The 16272-nt window shown below is 45.6% G+C and overlaps 6 non-coding genes across 6 annotated transcripts; all 6 read left to right on the top strand.

The window, feature by feature from the left end:
* The first annotated feature begins 11418 nt into the window (after positions 1-11418).
* Positions 11419-11491, top strand: Trnar-ccu (transfer RNA arginine (anticodon CCU)). Its single transcript has one exon. It is a non-coding gene; the product is annotated as a tRNA-Arg (tRNA).
* Positions 11492-11790: 299 nt separating this feature from the next.
* Positions 11791-11863, top strand: Trnar-ccu (transfer RNA arginine (anticodon CCU)). The gene has a single exon. It is a non-coding gene; the product is annotated as a tRNA-Arg (tRNA).
* A 300-nt stretch (positions 11864-12163) lies between these two features.
* On the top strand, positions 12164-12236 carry Trnar-ucu (transfer RNA arginine (anticodon UCU)). Its single transcript has one exon. It is a non-coding gene; the product is annotated as a tRNA-Arg (tRNA).
* A 663-nt stretch (positions 12237-12899) lies between these two features.
* Positions 12900-12972, top strand: Trnar-ucu (transfer RNA arginine (anticodon UCU)). The gene has a single exon. It is a non-coding gene; the product is annotated as a tRNA-Arg (tRNA).
* Positions 12973-14380: 1408 nt separating this feature from the next.
* On the top strand, positions 14381-14453 carry Trnar-ccu (transfer RNA arginine (anticodon CCU)). Its single transcript has one exon. It is a non-coding gene; the product is annotated as a tRNA-Arg (tRNA).
* A 663-nt stretch (positions 14454-15116) lies between these two features.
* Positions 15117-15189, top strand: Trnar-ccu (transfer RNA arginine (anticodon CCU)). The gene has a single exon. It is a non-coding gene; the product is annotated as a tRNA-Arg (tRNA).
* The last annotated feature ends 1083 nt before the right edge of the window (positions 15190-16272 follow it).

The raw sequence follows: 16272 nt of genomic DNA, 5'->3' as shown, positions 1-16272 counted from the left end.
GGCAGGCTATTTTATGAGAGCCGGTCCTGTTGCGATGCATTTGATACGCTTTCCTGAAGCAGCGTGCTTTGTTCTTGTAGTGTGGTTTACTCCTTTATCAATAGAAATGAATGTTTGTTCCGTTCCGTTCCGTTCCGTTCTGTTTCACGTTCGTGGCGCTATTCAAGCGCTAGCCGCGTAGCGATAAGCGGTGATTCTCCGATTATTCCTGAGCGATACGACTTAAGCCTTTTCCCTGCTCACTTAAGGGAATTTGTGTATCCCTGTCCTGTGACACACATGCGTGTAATTTTTCGCGGTTCTTTTCTTCTGTCACTGCTTTTACTCAGAATGTAGGTGAGGGGGGAAAAAGTCAGCATCCAGGTAGAGCAGGAGAAAGCCGCTCGGCAGAGGAGAGTTCATGAGAATGGAATTTGTTTGTTTTTTGTTATATATCGTTGAGTGTCAGTATTCACTAGAGGTGTGCGAATATTCGAAATTTCGAATATTGTTCGAATATTGTTGATATTCGAACCCTATTCGTATTCGAAAATTTGATAATCGAGAAATTCGAATATTCGAAAATTTCGAATAATGGAGCACAAGCGCCAGCATTCCCGCTAAAATGAATAGAATTCCAGGTATTGGGATTAATCTTGCGAAAATTCCACGTTTGGCACGTCCTTAGCGCGATTTCCAATTGGAATCTGACTTCATGTGCATCCAGCAAAACCGCAAGTTGGCTTCACAGCATGCTTCCGTGCATTGCGTGCAGCCAACTTTAAGGCACAACGTCTGGTAGGCTACCTAGCCGATTTGATTTTTTTAATGTGTGCTTTCGTTATTTTTAAAAGATAATACAGACTCGAAGAGGTGTTTGTTTGTTTGTTAGTATGTGTCTGTCACCTTCGTAGCGCTGTTCAGGCTTTATTTTCTTTGCAAAAATTCAGACTTTATGGTATTAAGCTGTTCGAGTAGAAGTGACTTTCCGTGCTCGCTTAAGATAGATTGTGTATCCCTGTCCTGTGCTTTCTTCACGCAGGGCCAATGCAAATGAGTATTTAGCATTATGCAATAATTATCTGATAGCAGAAAAGGGTGTCTTTGTCACAGTTTATTAGCGTGTGCGTCGTTCTTTTATTTATTTTTTGTTCTCTTATAGCTATGCGAGCAAAAGTGTGTGTAATATTTCGCTGCTCTTTTCTTATTTTCTCTACTTTTTATGTAGAAGAAAGCCTCCTGCGTAAAAGCTGAATAGTGTTCTACCAGTGGAAGTCGGGTTGTCTGTTTGATTTTGTTCGATATCTTGACGAAGTAAGCAGAGCTTAATTTTGCAGGTTTTTGAGCAGAAATGCTTGTATCTGAGCACGGAGTAGAAATTTCTATATTTCTCTGCTCCTTAAGAAAATTTGTACGTCGTTTTCCAAGCAGACCGCGTTTAGTTTACGCGAAGTAGAAAAATGAAGTTGTGTATGCTCTATGATGATCCGCCGCGGGCTTAGGCCTTTTCCCCGATGAGCAGTGTTTTGCATGCGATGTCGCATGTCTGGACTTGTTCAGTGTTGCAATTTTTACCCTTCGTTAATATCTTGTTGTTGTTGTCGTCTTGTGTTAGACGTTGAGCTTCGTAGCGATGTGCGGTAACGCTACGATTATTCCTGAGCGCTCCGTGTGTTTAATGCGTTGTCCTCTGTGCGTGCATGCGTGTGCTTTTCCCCCTGATTTGTGACGTCATCGTGGCATGTCTGGACTTGTTTAGCAGTGTTGCAGTTCTTCCTGCCGCTAGTATGTTGTTGGTGTCATGTTGTGCTAGCCGCCTGGCGATGTGTGGTGACCTGAGGTCTTAAGCCTTTTCCCTGCTCACCTAAGGATATTTGTGTATCCCTGTCCTGTGCTTTCTTTACGCAAGGGTAATGCGGCTGTGTATGTGGCATTATGCAAGAATTATCTGGTGGCAGAAATAGGTGTCTTTTTCTCAGTGTATTGGCGTGCGCTACGGTTTCTTGCAGTTGCAGCTATTAGAGCACAAATGCGGTAATTTTTCGCGGTTCTTTTCTCCTTTCACGGCTTTTACTCAGAATGTAGATGAGGGGAAACAGTCAGCATCCAGGTAGAGCAGGAGAAAGCCGCTCGGCAGAGGAGAGTTCATGAGAATGGAATTTGTTTGTTTTTTGTTATATGTTGAGTGTCAGTATTCGCTTTCCTCGATATGTTGAGGAAGTCAGCCGTTATACGTATTTGTGCAGAAATGCTGGTATCTGAGTGTGTGGAGTAGATATTCCTGTATAGCACCTCTGCTTGTGCATTCCTGAGCTGCTGTGTGCGCGCGCGTGCTTATTTTTTTCTGGTTTGCGACGTCATGATGGCATGTTGGGGCTTGTTTAGCAGTGTTGCGATTGTACCCGCCGCTATTATCTTGTTATCCTGTGTTAGCCGCGTAGCGATGTCCAGTGACTCTGCTATTATTCCTGAGGACTTAAGCCTTTTCCCTGCTCACCTAAGGAAATTTGTGTATCCTTGTCCTGTGCTTTCTTTGCGACAATGCATCTGTGTATGTGGCACTATCAGATAGAAGACATGAGTGTTTTTTTCTTGGTTTATTGGCATATGCTTCAGTTTTTTTAAGTCAAGCACAAGTGCGCGCAATTTTTTGCTGCTCTCTTCCTCAAATCACCGATTTTACGCAGAAGAAAGTCGCATGGTACAGCTGAGAAGAGGGTTTCTCTGATTGTTTGTTAGATGTTGTTAGGAGCTCGGTATGTTGAGGAAGTCAGCTGTATCCGTGAAGAAATGCTTGCATCTGAGCGCAGGATAGGAATTCCTGAAGCACGGCACCCTCAGTGTAAATTAATTATTTTGGATGTGAGTCTGCTTCCCTGCATGACAAGGCTGAAATGGGAAGAGAGAAAAAATTGGAGCCCTTCATTAATAGCGATCCAAGTAATAGGGAAATTATAGTTTCCATAGAAAGTAGAATTTTAATGGGCTCCTAAAATTATAGTTTTGTAGTGGTTTTTCTAAACTGCAATGCAATAATCATTAATATAGTATACGAATGCCATCGTGTTCCCGTAAAGGCGTTCTGTCTTGTGCTTTGGCGTGCGCGAATAGAACTTTGCTCCCAGGCTATCCCGCCTTTATGCTCGCAATGCGCGAATGGAACTTTGCCCACCCGGCTTCCGCGCCTTTTTGCTCGCAGGTGTAGCCTCAGACAACGAATGTATGAGCATAGAAAGGGTCATGTATTACATAAGCCTGGAGGTGATGTGGAGTGGACTCACTTATCATTTTAAAGAGCAGTGGTAGTTTACTGTAATTCTAATGACCATGATGAGCCTTTGGGGTGAAAATCGTTAATATGCAGGGTGCTTTTTTTTTTAATAATAAGGAGAGAATGAATGTCATTAAGAGTAGGACAAAGGAAATAATCTTGCGATTCAATAATTAATAGGAGTCTTTGCCGCTGTCTTCTTCTTCAGACAGGATGTGATGACGTCACGCAATCTGTAGCAATGCATTGACCGTTACTGGAAAAAAGTGTGGCAATAGAAAAATAGTGTGTATTGTCCTGGGCAGATTTATGATGAGCACTGTTTTTGAATAAGAGGAGTGCGTGTGCTTAGAAATAGTTTGATACTGGTTTCCTTCTTTGTTTCTTTTCGCTTTTTCCCCCCTTGTCTGACAAACATGTGCTGACATGCCTGGGCTTGTTCTGACATGCTTTCCTTCTACATGTAGCCTTTTTCTTTTTGTACAAGGAATATTCTTGACGATAGTGCTGCCTTGAATGGGAGTAGAGCTATTCTTAATAATTTTGCGATTCATTTAGTTCAGAGAGTAACCGCGAGGGGGACAGGTGTGTGACTTTATGTCTTGCTGAACCATTTTTTTTTCCTGTACAGTAAGACTTTGGGAATGAAATGCTACAATCTCCTCTTGTCTATGGTGTTTTTCTGCAATAGTTCCCTATGCAATCATTATAGTAGAATAAAGGAAATAATCTACGGATAGTGATTCAATAAATAACAGGTGCCCTGTCTAGAGCGTACGCGTCCTTGAGCCACGCACCTGCATGATGACGTCATACCGAGAGACTATTGTTTCACGTTGACCTTGTCTAGAGGAGCATTAGTGGAAAAAAACTGTGTAGCCCTGAGACAATAGGATGACGTCACGACCAATGAGAACGGCCTGTAGGGGGCGCAAGGATTCACTTCTCTCTTGGACACTGACGGGTCTCGACACGCAAATTCTGCTCCTGGCGTTGGCCGTCAGTGGAAGAGCGTAGCTTCGGTGGGGTTCTGTCTGCCTCTGATGGGGTGCGGATGTGTGGTTCGTCACTGGTGAATGGTGTACGACAATGCAGGTGGATTTTGTGACGAGCGGATTTACAATGAGGGAATGCTGTGAACGGGAAAATGATGGTGAGTGCCTTTTTCACTCTGTTCAAGTGTTTGTTTTCCTCTGTTGCCCAGCAGCCGTACAATTTGTGCTGACGTGTTCTGACATGCCCTGATATGCATGCTTTCCTGTGTTGACGTTTTGTAATTTTTCTCTTTTGACAAGGAACATTGTTGTCTTGACGATAGTGCTGCCCTGAGTTCTGCGCTCCTGGTTACCCGTACTCTGTGTTGATTTGTTGAGTACCTAGTCCTCTTATTTGCCGTTGATGGAGTTACGTGTTAGGATATTTTGTTCTTTTGCAAGTCTCATTTAGTAAGACTTTGGAATTCCTACGATCAGCTTTCATGCATGGTGCTCTTCTGCAATAGTTTCCTATTCAATCGTTATAGAACAATAAAGGAAATAATCTTGGGATAGTGATTCAATAAATAATATGTCCCTTGTCTAGAGCGTACGCGTCCTTGAGCCACACAGCTGCATGATGACGTCATACTGTGGCTTCATTGTAGATTGACCAAAGGAGCATTAGTGGAAAAAAACAGGGTAGCCCTGAGACAATAGGATGATGTCACGACCAATGAGAACGGCCAGCAGGGGGCGCAGGAATGCTCTTCTCTCTTAGCCTCACGACCAACGAGAATGGCCAGCAGGGGGCGCAGGAATGCTCTTCACTCTTAGCCTCTCGGAGGTGTTCGCCCTAGAGAGCGCTAGGAGCGCGTAAGCGTAGCGGCCGCGGAGCGGCCCCCCAGTCAGTTTCTCTCCGGCTGTCGCGGAAAGCAGACGTGCGCTCCCCGCGCTCGCTCGCTCAGTTTCTGGCTGGCTGGCACGGAGAGCAGTCGCATCGGTCTGCGCTCCTGCTGTGGTGAGGTGATTTGTTGTGTAACTAATGCTTTCGCCAACTTTGTTCCCGCTTTGTTTGCGATTTTCGTGCCCATGCACGTCGGGTGCTGGTTGCTGTTGTCCGGGTATCCCCGCCGTTTTCTATCTTCTTCTGCCTTGGGACCGGGAGTAGCGCTGGCGTGATTCTTAATAATTTTGTTGTGAGATTAGTTGAGAAAGTAACCGCTAGAGGGTGCAGCTGTGGGGCTTTATACAGGAGAAAAAAACCATTACGAGTCAGTTTCTGCCTGCCTCTCGGATGGAGCAGTCGCATGGTTCTGCGCTCCTGTTGTGGTGGGCCCATTTGTTGTGTAACTAATTGTTTTTTCTTGTTAGCTATTGATGGTTTGCATACTCTTGCTTTCCCAGCCTCTGTATTACAAGTGTTTTTCTCCTTGCATGCCCAGAGCTGTCCTAACTTGCCCAGACATGCCGTGATGACGTCACAGCTGACGTCACAGGATGTCCGGAACTTGTGGTCATAGCTGCAATGCTTTGCAACCTGCCTCTGTGCTCCGTCGCCCGGCGATGGTCAGCGGCCTTTCCGGGCCGCTTTCTTCAAGATGGCGTCGTTGATCTTCAACTAAACTCCTTCTCTCCACTCTCTCTCTATCTATTTTTTTTATTTTTTATGACCACGTCTATCCGGAAACGCACAGGGTGGTCTGGACCCTAGTTAGACGCTCCCCAATTAGTGTGATGACTCATTGGATGATGCTGATTAATGTGGGGGGTCCCAATTAGCTCTAATTGCTAATTAATGGCGTCCAGAAGCCTTGTAGCGTTTCCGGATAAGCGTGGTCAGTACTTACTACTACCATCTCCTCTACAATTCATTCAGTGGGTGATACAAGTCATTCACTAGCATTCACCTACCACACACTTTCTTTTTGTAGTAAACATGTTATACATTATTGCTAGATTAGGTTGGCAATATGAGGTTATAGCTTATTGCTTTTTTTTTAATGAAAAGAGCAATTCCCTTACGGTGGTCATTCACAGGGATGCTTACACTAGGTCTTCTGTTTCTTTGGCTGTTTTATTTCAGTGTTCTGATTTTCGGCCTTCTCATTGCACGGGCTTATTATTTTTCGGCCTTTTGGCTTTCGGCCTTATGATAGTTCGTTTTCTGATTTTTCGGTCTTTTGACTTTCGGCCTTACGATAGTTCGGCTATCATCCGTTTCCTCAGCTGTTCACAACGGCGCTCCTGTAATTTCCGAGATACGGAAAAATCGTCCCCGGTGGGAACCTAGGTTAGTTTAGGCTTGTTTTTGACAGTTCAACGTCCACAGTCCATCGCCTCGTCATCATCACATTATAACTGGATATTCCGAAATCCTAAGCTGTTTGGAGAAGGCGTTTGATCGAAGACCGCTTGGTCGAAAGGCGTTCGACCGAAAGCCGGTTGATCGACGCCGTTTGTTCGAAAGACGTTTTTTCGAAGGGAGTTTGAAGCTCGCAGCGTGTCCTTAGCACCTCTTTTTCTGTAACTTTTGACTAGAACATATGGAGCATGAAGCAATCAGTGTCCTCTTTTTTTTTGCTTGTCTGTTTGTTTGTTTCTTGCTTTTTTTTCAGCTAAAGAGGGGAGACCACTGGTTATTTGCAGACCTTTGTCATTCACGAACAGCACAGCCTTCTGGCTTTTTACTCTCTCCCATCCGAAAGGAAATAAAATAGAATAAAATTGAATTGAGTTGAACAGAACAATGCGGAAGTATCCCGCGTAGCAGTAGGACACATACCGAAGAAAATGTCTTCAAGTTGGGAGCAGTCAATAGTCTGTGCTTCTTCTGGGCACCTTTTTCATTGCTGGGACCCGAAATGGGATAGTGATATGTGCACGAAAGGCACTCGAAGTCTGAATGCTAAGAAGGAAATTTCGTCACAGTATAAGATACATATATTGTATTAACAGCCATATAAAATTTAAGTTCAATCTTGTTTAGAGTATGCATCTGCTCCAACGAAGCAATAAAAAAATCAATCAAACGACTGCTGCCGTTTCGATCAAACGGTGTTCGATCAAATGGCATTCGACCAAATGTCCCGCGTTCGATCAAACGGCTTTCGTTCTTGCGGAGACAATTTCTCCTGGGGAATTTTTTTCTGGGGAGGAAAGTCCAGCATCTCGGGCGAGCTTTGATTATATGAAACGACTTCTCCGTGATAATTCCTTCATTTGGCAACTAGCGCTCATATTCGAGATGAGTGAAACCCCAATTTTGTAATTGCATCTGTGTTGCCCTTCAAGAATAGTGATTTTCCTAAAATACGCATAAATTTGGCTCACATGGTGTCCAGTTCTTCAGTTTTTCCACGACGGAATTTCACGTTTTCAAGTTTGGAGTGAATTAACTGAGACCTTAGCATCCAACACAAGGAAATCTTGAGTAAAAATTTACGCTTCAGAAGTTCTTCTAAAAAAAAGAAAAGCAGGCATATATTATCTTGTCCCACATAATAAGGAGGCCGAACTGCACTTTTTTGCATCACTCAAACAAGAACCTGTTATTTTGTCAGGTTAGCATTGTTATTATTTTGCTACTCTGTGTCCTTCTATTTTTTGTCGAATCGTTCCTCTTGGCGTCCAGGAAAAAAAAAAGACTGTGTTGGGAATATCGCGACTCCCGCTGCGAGGTCCTGCCGCTCGACCTTTCCATATCTTCTTTGGTTGGTTTCCGTGTGTCGACCCGAAGCCTTTATCGCCCTTCACCTCCTTTGTACGATTTTGCAAACTGGCACACCAGACGAAAGGGAGTCCCCTGTCACTGGGGTTGTCGACTGACATCATTTTTCTGAGCGGGTGTAAGGCGAAAGAAAAAGAAGGGAGAACATGAGGGAAAGGAGCCTTTCAAATATGTTACTGAAGTTTCCGGGTAATAATAAGAAGTCTATTCTACGACGGAAATTTTTAAAAGTTTTTTGCACCAACGCCTTGTCAATAAATTCAGATATTTGATGATGCTTACTTACACGAAATATACATATCAAAATGTCATTTTTGCACGAATAATAGAGTTATTATCAAGGTAAACTGCATGTAAGCAAGTGCAGAAAAAAAAAGGAACACCGTTTCGAGCACTAGATTTCCCAGCCTGGCATTGTAAGCGTTGTGTGTAAGCAATGTTTATAGCCTAATTTACAGCCGCTGGTAGATCCAGTTGAGAGCCACCGAGAAAGCGGCATCTGTACTACCCGATCACACTTGTACGTCGGCATACAGTAAGTATGCACTAGTAAAACAATACGAAGAGCAACTAAAAATTCCATAATCAGTCAGTACAGGCGCCAGTGACTTGTGAAAACAATATTTGTAGCATAAATATATAACAACAAAATAAAAATAAAATACTCATAAAGCAATAGGAGACAAGCAAAAGGACGTGAATGTCTCGAATCGAACTGCGAACCTTTCGTGGCGAAGTCCGACACTTTCCTTCTCGACAAACAGCGCGGACCGCCTTAAACCAACCATGCACAATGGGGATTATTTCGGGAGTCGGAGGCGAACGGCGTGATAAGGACGGCGAGCGTGGCGCCATCTAGAATCGGGAAAATCGTGAATCGGAGTTGCTCCCCGACTGGTATGGCTTCTTAAGTCAGCGCACATTCTGTGCTACCAAAACTTGGGCGCACACAGCCAGGCACCTCACAGCAGTCAACATGGCCGCTTACACAAAGTCGTTGCGAGATCTTGAAGATCCGATTGTACGCCCATTCTCCTTGACAGATGCAACTGTATCCACGGAAGAACCACCACACTATTCTTCCTCGTAGTATAATGACTGAAAACCATTCCTTGCCGTCTTCACACGATTATTTAGACAAATAACCGACGACACAGCTGACGACATGACCTCGGTTCCGTGTCCTGAGCCGTCGACGAGGACGGTTCCGCTGAGAGGATGTTTGACACGAGTTTGAGGACGGCCCGAAGTGTTGAGCGCGTTTGGTGCAACGCTCGGAAACTGGAACCGAGCTCTACTAGCTCCGCGAACTCGGTTTCGCGTTGAGCGTCGTTGGTGCAACTGGGTGTGACTTATTGACACAAGGCTTGCGAAATGGGATCGCCCATTCCATTCCAATTCCATTCCGAGGAAGGAAGATTTGTGATAATTCCATTCCTTTCAATTCCTCGGAATCAAAAGGTATGGTCAATTCCCACTCGTGGAATGGCTTGGCAACCCCATTCCATTCCTTTAATTCCACCAATAAAAGAATTCGGACAGGTAACCGTACTAGCTATAGCCCAGCAATGCTATAGAGGAGATTGACATTACTCAGCAAGGAAAAAGCACAAAGACATATAGACTTAACCAAATATTTCGCCCTCCTCCTCTCCTCCTCCTCCTCCTCTTCTTTGCATCATTATTACAGGAGTTTTCCACTGATGGCGCAAGGGATGTGGGGTTGCGGGCCTCACACTAGTGAAGCCAAAATCTCCATTTTATTTTTTCTTAAAACCAGACCAAACCATCACCCTTGACCGTGTGGCACCCAGACCATTACATTCCAATTCCATTCCGCCTGTGAAAAAAGGCCTAATTCCATTCCCATTCCATTCCCAGGACCAGTTTCCGCTATTCCATTCCAATTCCATTCTGGGCTCTGACAAATCTGGAATGATTCCGGAATCATTCCAACCCCAGAGTGGCAACTCCGCAACCCTGATTGATACAGAGTTGTTCGTAACTCGTCACCAGTACCTGAGAAGCATGGACTGTTCGGTTAGTTGTACATGATTGCTAAGCAGTTACCGCAACAAAACAAAAAGAAAACAAAAAAAGAAAATACAGAAAACGAGGCAATAGGAAGGAAACACGCACACAGCCGGCACTGCTCTGACCTGAACTTTAATGGCAAGAGGTGTCCCTCGGCGGCTCATGAGCACGCATGCGCTGGAACCCGTATCAAACAACTGTATTAGATAGGCTGAAGAAGAAGAACAAGGAATGCGCGAGATGAGATATCTCAAATCAGGACAGCTAAGTCTCATAGAATTCAACTCTTTGCCCATTAGAAAGTCGCTTCGCTGATGCTTCTGGAACCACTTCTTCCACTTGTTATCAATGATTCATCTTTCAAGCTGGGCTATTCACGTCTTTGCAACTTGTGCCCGATTGGAGACCCGAGCACACAGACAGATCCTGGAGTACATGGGCAGATGCGTGTGATGCTCCTTGGTTGTGAAAGACGTCCGTTGTTGAAAGTGTGTGGAAACGAAGCAAATGCAATGCAGTCCACGATGGTTCACGAAGTGTCGTGATACATGCATTGGGCATAGGTATCCTAAGCTGGCGGTTGCGGGTTTGAGTACCGTCGAGGGTAATCGTGTTTAGTGCATGTGATGCTCCTTGGTTGTGAAACACCTTCATTGTAGAAAGAGTGCGGCAATGGAGGCAAATCCTATATTGTAATGCAGCCAACATAGTTGCTCACCCTCGTGGCCCAATGGATAGGGCGCCGATCTCCGAAGTAGGGGGTTGCTGGTTCGAGTCCCGCCGAGGGTAAATAATTTTTGTGTATGTGATTGTTCTCGGTTGTGAAAGACGTTCATTGAAAGTGTGTGGAAATGAAGCAAATACCATGCTATAATGCAGTGCAGTCCACTTTAATGGTTCATGAAGTGTCGTGATACATGCATTGGGCATCGGTATCCTAAGCTGGCGGTTGCGGGTTTGAGTACCGTCGAAGGTAATCGTTTTTAGTGCATGTGACGCTCCTTGGTTGTCAAAGACGTTCTTTGTAGAAAGAGTGCGGGAATGGAGGCAAATCGTATATTATACTGCAGTCAACATTGTTGCTCGCCCTCGTGACCCAATGCATAGGGCATCCGTCTCCTAAACCGGGGGTTGCAGGTTCGAGTTCCGCCGACGGTAAAGATTTTTTGTGTATGTGATTGTTCTCGGTTGTGGAAATGAAGGAAATACCATGCTATAATGCAGTGCAGTCCACTTTAATGGTTCACGAAGTGTCGTGATACATGCAATCAGGTTCTGTATCCTAAGCTGGCGGTTGCGGGTTTGAGTACCGTCGAGGGTAATCGTTTTCAGTGCATGTGATGCTCCTTGGCTGTCAAAGACGTTCTTTGTAGAAAGAGCGCGGGAATGGAGGCAAATCCTATATTGTAATGCAGTCAACATCGTTGCTCGCCCTCGTGGCCCAATGGATAGGGCTTCGGTCTCCTAAACCGGGGGTTGCGGGTTCGAGTCCCGCCGAGGGTAAATATTTTTCGTGTATGTGATTCTTTTCGGTTGCGAAAGACGTTCGTTGTTGGAAGTGTGTGGAAATGAACCAAATACCATGCTATAATGCAGTGCAGTCCACCTTAATGGTTCACGAAGTGTCGTGATACATGCAATCAGGTTCTGTATCCTAAGCTGGCGGTTGCGGGTTTGAGTACCGTCGGGGGTAATCGTTTTCAGTGCATGTGATGCTCCTTGGCTGTCAAAGATGTTCTTTGTAGAAAGAGCGCGGGAATGGAGGCAAATCCTATATTGTAATGCAGTCAACATCGTTGCTCGCCCTCGTGGCCCAATGGATAGGGCTTCGGTCTCCTAAACCGGGGGTTGCGGGTTCGAGTCCCGCCGAGGGTAAAGATTTTTCGTGTATGTGATTCTTTTCGGTTGTGAAAGACGTCCGGTGTTGGAAGTGGGTGGAAATGAAGCAAATACCATGCTATAATGCAGTGCAGTCCACTTTAATGGTTCACGAAGTGTCGTGATACATGCAGTGGGCATCGGTATCCTAAGCTGGCTGTTGCGGGTTTGAGGTCGGTCGAGCGTAATCATTTTTAATGCATGTGATGCTCCTTTGGTTGTGAAAGACGTTCTTTGTAGAAAGAGCGCGGGAATGGAGGCAAATCCTATATTGTAATGCAGTCAACATCATTGCTCGCCCTCGTGGCCCAATGGATAGGGCTTCGGTCTTCTAAACCGGGGGTTGCGGGTTCGAGCCCCGCCCAGGGTAAAGATTTTTCGTGTATGTGATTCTTTTCGGTTGTGAAAGACGTCCGTTGTTGGAAGTATGTGGAAATGAAGCAAATACCATGCTATAATGCAGTGCAGCCCACTTTAATGGTTCACGAAGTGTCGTTATACATGCAGTGGGCATCGGTATCCTAAGCTGGCTGTTGCGGGTTTGAGGTCGGTCGAGCGTAATCATTTTTAGTGCATGTGATGCTCCTTTGGTTGTGAAAGACGTTCTTTGTAGAAAGAGGGCGGGAATGGAGGCAAATCCTATATTGTAATGCAGTGAACATCGTTGCTCGCCCGTAGGATAGGGCATCGGTCTCCTAAACCGGGGGTTGCTGATTCGAATCGCGCCGAGGGTAAGGATTTTTTGTGTATGTGATTGTTCTCGGTTGTGAAAGACGTCCATTGTTGAAAGTGTGTGGAAATGAAGCAAATACCATGCTATAATGCAGTGCAGCCCACCTTAATGGTTTACGAAGTGTCGTGATACATCCATTGGACATCGGTATCCTAAGCTGGCGGTTGCGGGTTTGAGTACCGTCGAGGATAATCGTTTTTAGTGCATGTGATGCTCCTTGGTTGTGAAAGACCTTCATTGTAGAAAGAGTGCGGCAATGGAGGCAAATCCTATATTGTAATGCAGTCAACATCGTTGCTCGCCGTCGTGGCCCAATGGATAGGGCATCGGTCTTCTAAACCGGAGGTTGCGGGTTCGAGTCCAGCCGAGGGTAAAGATTTTTCGTGTATGTGATTGTTCTCGGTTGTGAAAGACATCCATTGTTGAAAGTGTGTGGAAATGAAGCAAATACCATGCTATAATGCAGTGCAGTCCACTTTAATGGTTCACGAAGTGTCGTGATACATGCAATGGGCATTGGTATCCTAAGCTGGCGGTTGCGGGTATGAGTACCGTCGAGGGTAATCGTTTTTAGTGCATGTGATGCTCCTTGGTTGTGAAAGACGTCCTTTGTAGACAGAGGGCGGGAATGGAGGCAAATCCTATATTGTAATGCAGTCAACAACGTTGCTCGACCTCGTGGCCCAATGGATGGGGTATCGGTCTTCTAAACCGGGGGTTGCGGGTTCGATTCCCGCCGACGGTAAAGATTTTTCGTGTATGTGATTGTTCTCGGTTGTGAAAGACGTCCATTGTTGAAAGTGTGTGGAAATGAAGCAAATACCATGCTATAATGCAGTGCAGTCCACTTTAATGGTTCACAAAGTGTCGTGATACATGCAACTAGGATCAGTATCCTAAGCTGGCGGTTGCGGGTTTGAGTACCGTCGAGGGTAGTCGTTTTTAGTGCATGTGATGCTCCTTGGTTGTGAAAGACGTTCTTTGTAGAAAGAGTGCGGGAATAGAGGCAAATCCTATATTGTAATGCAGTCAACATCGTTGCGCGCCCTCGTGGCTCAATGGATAGGGCATCGGTCTCCTAAACCGCGGGTTCGAGTCCCGCCGAGGGTAAAGATTTTTCGTGTATGTGATTCTTTTCGGTTGTGAAAGACGTCCGTTGTTGGAAGTGTGTGGAAATGAAGCAAATACCATGCTATAATGCAGTGCAGTCCACTTTAATGGTTCACGAAGTGTCGTGATGCATGCAGTGGGCATCGGTATCCTAAGCTGGCGGTTGCGGGTTTGAGGTCGGTCGAGCGTAATCATTTTTAGTGCATGTGATGCTCCTTTGGTTGTGAAAGACGTTCTTTGTAGAAAGAGCGCGGGAATGGAGGCAAATCCTATATTGTAATGAAGTCAACATCGTTGCTCCCCCTCGTGGCCCAATTGATAGGGCATCGGTCTTCTAAACTGGGGGTTGCGGGTTCGAGTCCCGCCGACGGTAAAGATTTTTCCTGTATGTGATTGTTCTCGGTTGTGAAAGACGTCCATTGTTGAAAGTGTGGAAATCAAGCAAATACCATGCTATAATGCAGTGCAGTCCACTTTAATGGTTCACGAAGTGTCGTGATATATGCAATGGGCATTGGTATCTTAAGCTGGCGGTTGCGGGTTTGAGTACCGTCGAGGGTAATCGTTTTTAGTGCATGTGATGCTCCTTTGGTTGTGAAAGACGTTCTTTGTAGAAAGAGCGCGGGAATGGAGGCAAATCCTATATTGTAATGAAGTCGACACCGTTGCTCGCCCTCGTGGCCCAATGGATAGGGCATCGGTCTCCTAAACCGGGGGTTGCGGGTTCGAGTCCCGCCGAGGGTAAAGATTTTTCGTGTATGTGATTGTTCTCGGTTGTGAAAGACATCCATTGTTGAAAGTGTGTGGAAATGAAGCAAATACCATGCTATAATGCAGTGCAGTCCACTTTAATGGTTCACGAAGTGTCGTGATACATGCAATGGGCACCGGTATCCTAAGCTGGCGCTTGCGGGTTTGAGTACCGTCGAGCGTAATCGTTTTTAGTGCATGTGATGCTCCTTTGGTTGTGAAGGACGTTCTTTGTAGAAAGAGCGCGGGAATGGAGGCAAATCCTATATTGTAATGCAGTGAACATCGTTGCTCGCCCGTAGGATAGGGCATCGGTCTCCTAAACCGGGGGTTGCTGATTCGAATCGCGCCGAGGGTAAGGATTTTTTGTGTATGTGATTGTTCTCGGTTGTGAAAGACGTCCATTGTTGAAAGTGTGTGGAAATGAAGCAAATACTATGCTATAATGCAGTACAGCCCACCTTAATGGTTCACGAAGTGTCGTGATACATCCATTGGACATCGGTATTCTAAGCTGGCGGTTGCGGGTTTGAGTACCGTCGAGGATAATCGTTTTTAGTGCATGTGATGCTCCTTGGTTGTGAAAGACCTTCATTCTAGAAAGAGTGCGGCAATGGAGGCAAATCCTATATTGTAATGCAGTAAACATCGTTTCTCGCCGTCGTGGCCCAATGGATAGGGCATCGGTCTCCTAAACCGGGGGTTGCGGGTTCGAGTCCAGCCGAGGGTAAAGATTTTTCGTGTATGTGATTGTTCTCGGTTGTGAAAGACATCCATTGTTGAAAGTGTGTGGAAATGAAGCAAATACCATGCTATAATGCAGTGCAGTCCACTTTAATGGTTCACGAAGTGTCGTGATACATGCAATGGGCACCGGTATCCTAAGCTGGCGGTTGCGGGTTTGAGTGCCGTCGAGCGTAATCGTTTTTAGTGCATGTGATGCTCCTTTGGTTGTGAAAGACGTTCTTTGTAGAAAGAGCGCGGGAATGGAGGCAAATCCTATATTGTAATGCAGTCAACATCGTTGCTCGCCCTTGTGGCCCAATGGATAGGGCATCGGTCTGCTAAACCGGGGGTTGCTGATTCGAATCGCGCCGAGGGTAAGGATTTTTCGTGTATGTGATTCTTTTCGGTTGTGAAAGACGTCCGTTGTTGGAAGTGTGTGGAAATGAAGCAAATACCATGCTATAATGCAGTGCAGTCCACTTTAATGGTTCACGAAGTGTCGTGATGCATGCAGTGGGCATCGGTATCCTAAGCTGGCGGTTGCGGGTTTGAGGTCGGTCGAGCGTAATCATTTTTAGTGCATGTGATGCTCCTTTGGTTGTGAAAGACGTTCTTTGTAGAAAGAGCGCGGGAATGGAGGCAAATCCTATATTGTAATGAAGTCAACATCGTTGCTCCCCCTCGTGGCCCAATTGATAGGGCATCGGTCTTCTAAACTGGGGGTTGCGGGTTCGAGTCCCGCCGACGGTAAAGATTTTTCCTGTATGTGATTGTTCTCGGTTGTGAAAGACGTCCATTGTTGAAAGTGTGTGGAAATGAAGCAAATACCATGCTATAATGCAATGCAGTCCACTTTAATGGTTCACGAAGTGTCGTGATATATGCAATGGGCATTGGTATCTTAAGCTGGCGGTTGCGGGTTTGAGTACCGTCGAGGGTAATCGTTTTCAGTGCATGTGATGCTCCTTGGTTGTGAAAGACGTCCTTTGTAGAAAGAGGGCGGGAATGGAGGCAAATCCTATATTGTAATGCAGTGAACATCGTTGCTCGCCCGTAGGATAGGGCATCGGTCTCCTAAACCGGGGGT

This window comes from Ornithodoros turicata, chromosome 2 (genome assembly GCF_037126465.1).
Source record: "Ornithodoros turicata isolate Travis chromosome 2, ASM3712646v1, whole genome shotgun sequence".
In the NCBI taxonomy this organism is placed as follows: domain Eukaryota; kingdom Metazoa; phylum Arthropoda; class Arachnida; order Ixodida; family Argasidae; genus Ornithodoros; species Ornithodoros turicata.
Note: the sequence above shows the minus strand (reverse complement) of the source record. Positions and strands in the feature narration are given on the sequence as shown.